Source organism: Mauremys reevesii, linkage group 12 (genome assembly GCF_016161935.1).
Source record: "Mauremys reevesii isolate NIE-2019 linkage group 12, ASM1616193v1, whole genome shotgun sequence".
Classification (NCBI taxonomy): Eukaryota; Metazoa; Chordata; order Testudines; family Geoemydidae; genus Mauremys; species Mauremys reevesii.
In genome coordinates, this window is record NC_052634.1 from 40408291 (window position 1) to 40419236 (window position 10946).

Here is a 10946-nt window from a genome sequence, read left to right on the forward strand (position 1 = left end):
GTCCCACAACAGCACTGAATGGGAAGCTGCCTGCAGAACAGTTACACTGCACAGAGCTCCTGTGGAGGAGGGGTGGGAATTAGTCACATTTTGAGGATCCTTTGGGAAATGAGCCTTTGCTGACAAGGTTTGTCTCTGTTCATATTTCACCTTCAGGTGTTATGTTGAGGGATCTTTAGTATATTTTTGGGAGGTTAATAACTATCTCCTCAACTTTATTTACTCAACTTAAAAATTGGTGTCACTTGATTTTTGCATCTCCCTGTGAAAATACAACTGACACGTGTGGCTTTCTACAGGGGGTCATGATGTTAAAGTTGGGGAATTCAGTCTCTGTACTTCTGGGGGGGGGGTGTTGCTTTTTTACAGCTGCCTCACGTCCAGGCACACTGGGCTATTAGCTGCACCCACTGTCCTTGCCAGGGGCCCCTGCTGAACCCTGGAGCTGCACTGCAGTGCTGGGGTGACTCTGCAGGTGGAGAAGCTGCTGTGGAGCAATGTAGAGCAGGTGCAGGAAGGAGACGGGGTCACTATTCTCATGCTGAACTGCAGTTTTCCATATTTGGGACTAGATTCATAGACTTAAGGTCAGAAGGGACCATTATGATCATCTAGTCTGACCTTCTGCACAATGCAGGCCACAGAATCTCACTCACCCACTCCTGTAACAAACCCCTAACCTATGTCTGAGTTATTGAAGTCCTCAAATTGTGGCTTAAAGACCTCAAGGTGCAGGAATCCTCCAGCAAGTGACCCGAGCCCCATGCGCAGAGGAAGTCGAATGTCCGAGAACAATTCTAGGGGAAGGTGAACGCAGAGCAATGACACTGGAGATGCCCAGACCTCCAAAGTGGAAATTAATAATGGGAAGATCATTTGTGAAATTAGTCGTCACTGACAAGCTTTGTCTCTGTTCCTATTTCACGCTGTGGTGTTAGTTAGAGGAATCAGGACAGATTTTTACTATATTAATTAAACAATTAATTGTATTTAATCAAGCCAAAAACTTAGTATCACTTATTTTTTCTCTGTCCTAGCAAGAATGAATTGAATTTTGTGACTTTCTGGAAAGTGCAGCGAGATGAAATGTGGGAAATTCAGTCTCTGTGTTTGTGAGCTGATGTTTTCCTCTCACAGGTCAGTGCCTGCATTGAAATACCCAGAGGGATCTAAGGGCTGGTGTACGCTGAGCACTGAATTGGCAGAGCGACGTCTCTCAGGGTGTGACCCTCCCCACACCCATAGAGTTAAGGTGACCTAAGCCTGGGTTAGATAGTGCTAAAGAAAAGGAAGAATTGTTCTGTCCCTGCAGCTATTACAGGGATGGGAAAAACCCTCCAGTCACTGTCTACTCCAAAGTGCTATAGCAGTGCCACAGCAGCATTTTAAGTGTAGACAGAGTGAAACTAGATTTATCTCCAGTTCGCACTGTGGATGCTCAGGCACTAAGACTACAATAATAACAACAGCAGCGCAGCGCTTGCGTAGTTGGCAGGATTCGAACCTGCGCAGGGAGACCCCAATGGATTTCTAGTCCATCACCTTAACCACTCGGCCACAACTACTTGACATGTGTCCATTTCACTGCATGATGATTTTGTTCTCACTGAATTGTCACTTCAAATTGTTTGCTCAGACCAGCTTCCCCAGCACACTCACGGCTGCGCATCACTGTAAGTGTGTCCTTGGGTGAACAGCGAGAATTCCTGCCCATTTCCTTTCCGGCTGGAGCAGCATGAGAGTGTGTTTGTGTGAACGACATTGCTGTAGATTGTTGTTCATTCCCCACTCTGACAATTCAGACAGTCCCTTTCCTAGTCAAATCTCCAGCACATCGTTCCAATAGCAGGGGGCAGGATTTCTCTGGGGCACTGAAATTTTTCAGAGGGCTGGCGCGTGAACTCAGCCTTGCATTCCACCCTTGATGTTTCCTGGACTAACAACAGCAGCAGAAAGAAAGAGCGGAGCCATTATCTCCTTGGCAGGGATGCAGGTGCCATGACCCCTCTGTCTGACCATCGCCATTGCAGGAGAAAAAGGTTCACTGGAATCGAATGCCCTGGCTCAGACCAGAGACACAGGGAGGTTTTGCTGTTTATGGAAATGTGCAAAGGAAATTTTGTCTCTGTGTGAAACTGAGGTCAGAAATGAAACGTCCACATGGTGGCCCAATGCTCTATGGAATGTGGATGAAGGACTCGGGCTGAGAAATGATTTAACAGGGGTTTGTTTCAATTTATTGCCCTGATTAAAATCTATGGCTAAAAGGCAGCCACAGTTGTTAGTACTTGTACCTGTGTTGGGACACCCCAGTGGGTGTCAAGTCCATTGTCTTCACCAGGGGCAGTCGATTATTTTAGCAAAGTACAAATTTCTTGGTCAAGGCCTAGGCTCCGGAGAAAACAATACACGGCTGATAAGAAGAAGTACGTCAAAAGATTTTGCAGCCACCATGGGCATAACTATGATGTGTCGTGTTTCAATATCTGGCGCCACCTCCTTTCCCTTTAGCCTTGTAGTTGACCAAGGGCAAAGCTGAACATCTCCTCAGATACCAGGGAGTGTTTATGTCCATTCCTGCGAGCTACAGAGCGGTTTGATGTTGCTGCTTTCAGTCCTCTGGCTCTGCCGGGATAAGGAACAATTCAGGCTGTCACTGAACTGAAGGAGGAAGATCAGTTTTTGACAGGGAGAGGGATGCCTCCTCTTAAAGGTGTTTGTCTGGCTGGCAGTCCTGGTCCCCAGGTCTCGCCCGTGGGGCTCCAGCAGTTTTGGGACCGGGTCACTCCCTTGGCCCCACCTGCCACACCCAGGCACTTCCCCCCAGGGGCCCCGGCAGTGCAGCGGAGCTAAGCAGCATCTGCCTGCTCGCTCCAGTGGCTGCTGGCCCCTCCCAGAGTCTGCACGCCCTCCTTCCCCAGCCCCCAAACTCCCTCCCAGAGCCTGCACCCCCACCCCTCCTCCTGTTCCCCCCGCCCCTGCCCCAGCCCAGAGCCTGCACCCAGCACCCAAACTCCCAGAGCCATAACAAGGAATTTTTGTGCCCGAGGCAAGGGCCGGCTCCAGGATCTTTGGCGGCAGGTCCCTGAGTCCCTGTCGGAGGGAAGGACCTGTCGCCCAATTGCTGCCAAAGAAGCAGCAGCAGTAGAGCTGCCTCCAAAGTGCTGCTGATCGGGGTAGAGCTGCGCCCCTCCACTTTGCGCACCCGAGGCAAGTGCCTCACTCGCCTCGCCCTTGTTACGGCGCTGCAAACTCCATCCCAGAGCCTGCCCCCCAGAACCCCTCCCCCACCCAAACTCCCTCCCAGAGACCAGCCTCTCACCCCTTCTGCACCCAAACTCCCCCCAGAGCCTGCACCCCTCCTGCACCCCAATCCCCAGCAGGGGGGCAGGGGTTTGAAATGAATTTAAACACTCAGCATTTTCCTGTGCAAATGAATAAAGACCTAGCAGAGCTGTCCAGCAGCTGAAATCAGTTCCAGTCCTCAGCGTCTCTAAGAGGGACACTCGGTAGCTGAGGCATGTGGGACACCTCTGTGGTGAGGACAGGTGAAAAAATGCTGGATTCAATGAAAGCTGAGACCATAGGAGGGGAAGGTGAACGGTGGCACCACACAGGGTCATAACACTCAGACACGGGGCTTCACTGTCACTTCCCCTGTGTTTTCCACTATTTCCCCCTCTCCCACACACTGTCACACACAACACCTTCTCCCCTTGAGCCCAATCCAACCCTCCCCCTCTCCCCCACACACACCATGGGACACAGCCTCTCGGTGAGTCACTCAGATGGGGGCTTGTCTCTGCATCTCCCCAACAGGGGAGCAGAGAGCCGAAAGGGCCACAGGAGACCAATGGAGCTAGGCAGGGATAGAAAAGACTTCCCCTCCCTTCTCCTTTCAAGAGTCTTGTTAATCTCACCCATGGGACGTTCCAGCACCGGGTGGGCTCAAAGCACCAACCTTCCCCTGAGCAACGGAAGGGGGAACCAGCTCTATCACATGGAAGGAGGCTCCCCACCTCTGCTGCTGCCATCCTGCAGCCTTTAATATGGATTTGTTTTAGCTAATGCAACCCCCCTCAACCCCTAATCCATCCATGAATCAAGGAGAAAAGACACTCACTCAGACACCAGAGGTGCAATGGGTTAGTGCCCAGTACTTACAGAGCAGTGCTGCGTGGAGTCATGCTGAGGTTGTGAGTTCAAACCTCACCTACAGTGCTAGTTTCCTTTAAGCAAATGGCTTCTGCCAATCATTTTGCCCTGCAGAAAATACAATTGCAGCTCAGAAGACACTGAGGTCCCCTTGCTTTACAGAGAGCAGGGCAGATTCCACAGATCTACCAGGCTCTGCTCTCCACCAGCCGCCTGTGTCAGGAGGGGTCGAGCAGAGCCCAGAGCACTGCCCCCAACTCCCCCTCAGTCTTTGCTCCCCAAACCACCTGTGTGCTCACCCTCTTCGCTGTGAGACTCAAACCCTGCCTGGCTTTCTGTATGTTGGGGGGGGGGGTTCATCTGTCGTGTTGATGTGCATGTGGGTCCTGTGCGATTTTGGTGGATGCCTGGCATAGTTTTGTGTGTGTGTGTGTGTGTATGATTTTTGCATGCAGATTGTTTTTTGCTTAGTATTCTTTTGGTATGTGGGTTTTGTGTTTCCTGTTGTGGGCTTTTGCTGTATTTTTGGTGTGGATTTGTTCTTTCTATGTTTTGTGTGGCTTTCCCTTATGGGTATATGCCTCTGTGTGCTGTGTGGGTTTGGTTTTTGTTTATGTCTGTGTGGGCCTGTGCAGTCTGTGATTTTCTCATTCTCTCTGTGTGTGTTTGTCTCTCTGTTTGTATCTTCATGTGTAAATTCACTGGAACTTTTCAAAATCTGCACAACTTCGCCAATTTTCACCAGGGATTTTTCTCCATTAACAAATTCTCACTTGTTCCCTACCAGTTGGTGACCATTGCCCCAGGGGCCTGTCAGTCTCTGGGTCCTGATTTCCCATTGACCCTTCCCCTTCTATTGGGACTGGGAACTAGCCAACCAAAAAACCCACTCAGTTTTAGTAAAGGGCCACAGTCCCTTACACAAGCCAGTCTTGTGAGCGTCACCAATGCCCAGAGATGGCAGCACAAGCTGCTCCCATGGTGTAATACACAGGACTCTGAATCCTGTAATCTGAGTTCAAATGTCAGTAGGACCTTGTGTTAGTGGGTGGTAAAGATCTGGTGCTCAAAGTGCTTTCCTAGCTCCACCTATATAAGAGTGAATCATTTCCCTCCTGCTGGGTGACTCCTTCCCCACTGGAGCCAGGTCTTTGGTTGGGGTCCAGAAGTGGCTGTGGCTGTCTGGTGGGTGGGATTCTCACTGCTTCACCTGATGCCCCCAAGTTTGGTGCTTGTGGCCACACCTTTCCTCTTGCCCACATGGCACTTGAAGAAAGCAGTGCCAGGGCCAGGCTTGATAGGGAGGCAGAGTCCCAGGCTGGAGCCCAGCACCTCTCCTCCTCTGGGCACCTGGAGCAGAGGCGGCTGGTGCTGACTGCTCCAAGGGAAGGCTTAAAAGCCACAGAGCAACTGAGGGCGGGGCTAGATGAGGGCAGGCCCATGCCTATGTGTGGCCAGCAGACAGGCAACAAGACTCCCGGCCAGCCTGCTCCCTGCTCCCTGCCATGCCAAACCCCCACTGAAGGCCACCCGCAGACCACCATGCGGGGCGGCTGCTGATGCTCTGTGGCCAACAACAGAAGAGGGTAGGAAAGCAAGGCCAGCCCCCATGGTGGAGCCTCTGACTGTTCCCACTCATGGTCCTCACTTTTGCAGTGGGGCAGGAGATTTTTACCCCAAGAGGCTTTTCCCCAGCTGGTGAGAAGCAGAGAAACACCCAGGCTCCCAAGGCACTATGTAGCAACCCCCCTCCAGCACAGGGACAGGCGCACACTTGGAAGAGGGAAACTGCTCCACACGCTAGCCCGGGCAGCCGCCCATTTTCTTTGGCAAGTCAGGAACGGCAAAGGCGAGACTGGAAGCACCTGGGGCTCATGCCCCAGCCTTTGTGACACCCACCCCCCAACTCCTTCCCGGGGCTCTAGCTGAAGCCAGAGCATTGGCCTGAGCGGCCAAGAAGAGGTTCCAGCCCTGAAGGGAGCAGGACTTTCAGCACAATGGTAAAACTGCAGCAATACAACCGTAAAGTGACTTGAACTTTCAATCACTTGAGCCAAAGTCAGATATCTTAGTCATTAGACCACGTAAACACAGCAGCAAAGCTACTTCACACACTTCTTTGGAAAAGGTGGACACTGTGTTTCTTGGGTCATCTACTGAGGGGGGGCGAGACTCTCTGGGCACAAGAAGTCGAGTTCCCAGCAAGACGTGAGATGTAATTCTCTGGAGCCAGGTGAAGGACTTTGGCAGGGAGGCTCAGGCATGGGGAATTGGGGTGCAGCAGACGGACTTGCTGTCTAGGTGCTTAGATTTAGTCTCCCTGAGGAGGAGGAGGAATCCTGCTGACAGGCAGTGGCTGAACAGAAAGAGGAGGGGTTCCTGGGACTTTTTTTGCCTCTCTTTTGCCTGCCTGCTCACTCTTGTGCTGAACGGTGAAAATGTTTCTCAACAAGCCCAGGTAGCTCAGTTGGTAGAGCATCAGGCTCTTAATCTGAGGGTCCAGGGTTCAAGCCCCTGTCTGGGTGCTCAGCTTTTAAGTAGCCTTGTGTGCCAGGAGCCAAACTCTGTTCACAGGCACAGCTGGATTCCCAGAAGCTGTGGCCATTTCCTGGAAAGGTTCCTTTCCTTATCAATCAGGAGAGAGGCCACATCCACAGGAGCAGGCCTAGAACATGCAGTCTCTGGCTGGCAGGAAGTGCTGTGGGGCCAGGTGCTGAGAAAGCCCAGAGGTGGAGCAGCAGAGATGGGGGGAAGGGAGAGAGAGAAGCAATGAGGACAGACCGTAAGTGTAAGGAGAGTCTGTTCTGGCTATTGTTGGGAACTTCCCTGGATTTTACAAGATCCCAGTGGAATTGGCTGGCGGAAGGATCTGAGTCCCCACCCCCTTACCCAGAGGCTGCCCGACCCCAAGGATGCTCTTTCTACTCTGGTGTGTGGTAGAGTCCTCGTAACCCCAACAAGGCTGGGCCCAGGAATCCTGGGGGGCTTGACCCCCCCAATCTTGTCATGATCACTTGAACAGGGCTACAGTGTCTCCACTCTGGGCACTTCCCTGACCCACTCCTCATTGCATGTGCTTCAAGCGAACACCATTTATTACCCAGCAATCAATGTAAAACATAAGGAAAGATGGGAAAGGAAAACACGTCACCCTGTTCTGAGGTGCAGGGAGATCACAACCAGCGTCTCTGGAGGGTCAGGGCAGGTCACAGTCTCTCCCTCACATGTCCCAGGCCTCCTCCCCAGGCCCTGGCTGTGCTGCAGGGACACCACGGGCTGGACACTTGCTCTGGCAGTGGCCACATGCTCTAGGGACAGGCCCCTTGTTCCCAATGTCTGCCACCCGCATAGAGCTGGTCCCATGGTGTAATGGGCAGTACTCAGGACTTTGAATCCTGCAATCTGAGTTCAAATGTCAGTGGGATCTCCTGGAGATATGTGATTTTGCTGCAAACCCCTGGAGCTCAATGTGCTTGGCTACCCTCTCTCAGGATGAACTAGAGTGAGGTTTTTCCCTCCTGCTGGGTGACTGATGCCCACTGGAGATAGGTCTTTGGTCTGGCTGGTTCAATGAGCTTAACAGTCTGGCTAGAGATTCCTGCGGGTTGACCGGATGGTTGTTTCTCGCTGCTTCACCTGATGCCCACAACTTTGGTCCCTGTACCTGCAGCTGCCACACTCTTCCTCTTGCCCATATGGCATTTAAAGGAAGGCGTTCCAGGGCCAGGCTTCATAGTCAGGGCTAGGCAGGAGGGAGGCAGAGTCCCGGGCTGGAGCCCAGCACACCTCTCCTCCTCTGGGCACCTGGAGCAGAGGCAGCTGGTGCTGACAGATCCAAGGGAAGGTTTAAAAGCCACAGAGCAACCAAGGGCAGGGCAAGAGGAGGGGAGAACCATGCCTATGCGTGGCCAGCAGACAGCCACAGAGACACCCAGCCAGGCTGCTCCCTGCTCCCTGGCATGCCGGACACCCACTGAAAACCACCCACAGCCAGCTGCTGATGCTTTGTGGCCAACATCAGAAGATGGTAGGAAAGCAGGGCCAGCCCCCTGGTGGGGCCTCTGACCATTCCCACTCCAGGTGCTCACTTTGGCAGTGGGGCAGGAGATTTTACCCCAAGAGGCTTTTCCCCAGCTGGCGAGAAGCAGAGAAACACCCAGGCTCCCAAGGGGCTATGTAGCAAGTACCCTCCAGCACAGGGACAGGCGCACACTTGGAAGAGGGAAACTGCTCCACACGCTAGCCCGGGCAGCTGCCCAGTTTCTTTGGCAAGTCAGGAAGGGCAAAGGCGAGACTGGAAGCACCTGGGGCTCATTCCCCAGCCTTTGTGACGCCCACCCCCCAACTCCTTCCCGGGGCTCTAGCTGAAGCCAGAGCACTGGCCTGAGCGGCCAAGAAGAGGTTCCAGCCCTGAAGGGAGCAGGACGTTCAGCACAAAGGTAAAATTGCACAACCACAACGGGACTTGAACTCTCAATTGCCTGATTCAAAGTCAGATGCCTTATCCATTAGGCCACACGGTCATAGAAACAAAACCTTTCCAAGCACTTATTTGGAAAAGGCAGACACTGTGTTTCTCAGGTCCTCTACTGAATGGGGCCGAGACTCTCTGGGCACAAGAAGTCGAGTTCCCAGCAAGATGTGAGACAATTCTCTGCAGCCAGGTGCAGGACTTTGGCAGGGAGGCTCAGGAAGCAGACGGACTGGCTGTCTAGGTGCTTAGATTTGGTCTCACTGAGGAGAAGGAGGAATCCTGCTGATAGGCAGTGGCTGTGGAGAAAAAGTGGGATCTCCAGGCTGCTCAGGTCTCCTTCTTCCAGCTCCTCATCTGGCTGAGCTGCTCCACTGGCCTAAACAAGTCCTCTGCATGCACAGCAAATAGCCCAAGAGCCATTTCTGCCCAAACCTGTGCTGGGGGGTGAGCTTCTGTCTTCCCTGTCCCATCTGCGCTAGAGCAGACCACTAGATTGAGAGAGACAGTCAACAACTATTAAGGCTAAGATTATATAAAGGGGGTCCCAGAATCTGTGACTTTCAGAGATCTCAGTGACATTTTCCTCCTCAGCCCTGGGGCAGCAAGACTGGAGCTGTCGGCCGGTGGGGGCCTCACAGCTATCAGCCACCAGTGTCGGAAGGGGCTCCCACAGGCCCATGCCACCACGGATGGACCCCACAGTTCCCAGCTGTTGTGGGTGGATCCCAGAGCTCCCAGGTACCACATGTGACAGGGGGACCCTGGAGCTCCCAGTCGGGTGACTGCGTTATAAGTCCGGTCAGCGGTGCTGCGGGGCTCAGGCAGGCTGGTCCCTACGTGTCCTAGGGCACCACACTGTGCCCTGGAAGTGGCCAGTAGGTCCCCCCTGCTGCACCGCTGCCCAGGAGCCGCCCGAGGTAAGTCTGCACCCCAACCCCTGCCCCAGCCCTGAACCCCAAACCCAGAGCCCCTCTTGCACCCCAGAGCCCTCACCAGCTTCCTCCCACACCTGGAACCCATCATCCCTGCCCCACCCCAGAGCCATCACCCCGTCCTGGACCCCAACCCCTGCCTCAACCCACAGCCCCCTCCTGCACTCTGAATCCTCGGCCCCATCCTGCAGGCTGGAGCCCCTCCTCCACCCCAAACCCCTCATCTCCCCACAGCTCCCACAGGCAGACCCTGGAGCTCCCAGCAGCCATGGGTGGCCGGGCAGCCCCCACAGCCCCACACCACTGCGTATGGACCCTGCAGCTCCTACGAGCGGACCCCAGAGCTCCCAGCCGCTGTGGATGGACCCAGGATTTCCCAACAGGCATTGATGGTGTGAGGACCCTGCAGCCCCACGTCATTGCTAATAGACCCTGCAGCTCCGAAGCCCCTGGAGCTCCTAGCCACCACAGGCAAGAGAGGGAGCCCCCAGCGCTCAGACACTGCAGGCAGAGCCGGGAGCTCCCAGTCACCGGGGGGGGTGAGGAGAAGCCGCAGCCCCCGGCCATTGTAGATGGCCCTGTAGCTCCCAGCTGCCACAGGTGGATGCCAGAGCCCCCAGCTGCCATCGGGACCCCCCGGCCCCCACGGGCAGGAACCGTCACCCTTCGACCGGCAGAAAACAGAGGTGCGCAGAAACCCATCGCGCCCTGTGACCCCCCGCCTCCCCCCCCAGTGCTGCGGCTTCTCGCCAGGCAGGAGGCGGCACCCAGTAGTTTCCCCAGGAATTGAAATTGGGGGGGGTGTTTGAATTTATGGGGGGGGTGTCAGGGCCAATGAGATATATAAAAGAGATGTGAATAAAGTAAATGTTTTGTTAGGATAATGCAAATTTAATATAAGGATAATGCAAGTTACACATAACAGGTCTAGATTTCTAAAAATATATATAATTAAAAAAATGTATTTAATTTAAATTGACTTTTGAAAAGTAAGCCATCATGGGATAAGAGGGAAGTCCTCTCATGGATCAGTAACTGGTTAAAATTTTGGAAACAAAGGGTAGAGATAAATTATCAGTTTTCAGAATGGAGAGAGATAAATAGTGGTATCCCAGAGGGGTCAGTACTGGGACCATTACTGTTCAACATACTCATAAATGATCTGGAAAAATGGGTAAACAGTGAGGTGACAAAATTTGCAGATGATACAAAACTGTTCAAGAGAGTTAAGTCCCAGGCAGACTGCGAAGAGTTACAAAGGGATCACACAAAACTGGGTGATTGGGCAACAAAATGGCAGATGAAATTCAATGTTGATAAATGGCTTCATCGGATGCATAGAATGGAACATATAGTGAGGATACATGTATATGCACACACACATA

General features: G+C 53.2%; 2 non-coding genes across 2 annotated transcripts; one reads left to right on the forward strand and one right to left on the reverse strand.

Annotated features, from left to right (window-relative positions):
• Positions 1 to 1483: 1483 nt before the first annotated feature.
• On the reverse strand, positions 1484 to 1565 carry TRNAS-AGA. Its single transcript has one exon. It is a non-coding gene; the product is annotated as a tRNA-Ser (tRNA).
• Positions 1566 to 6607: 5042 nt separating this feature from the next.
• Positions 6608 to 6680, forward strand: TRNAK-CUU. The gene has a single exon. It is a non-coding gene; the product is annotated as a tRNA-Lys (tRNA).
• Positions 6681 to 10946: the final 4266 nt, after the last annotated feature.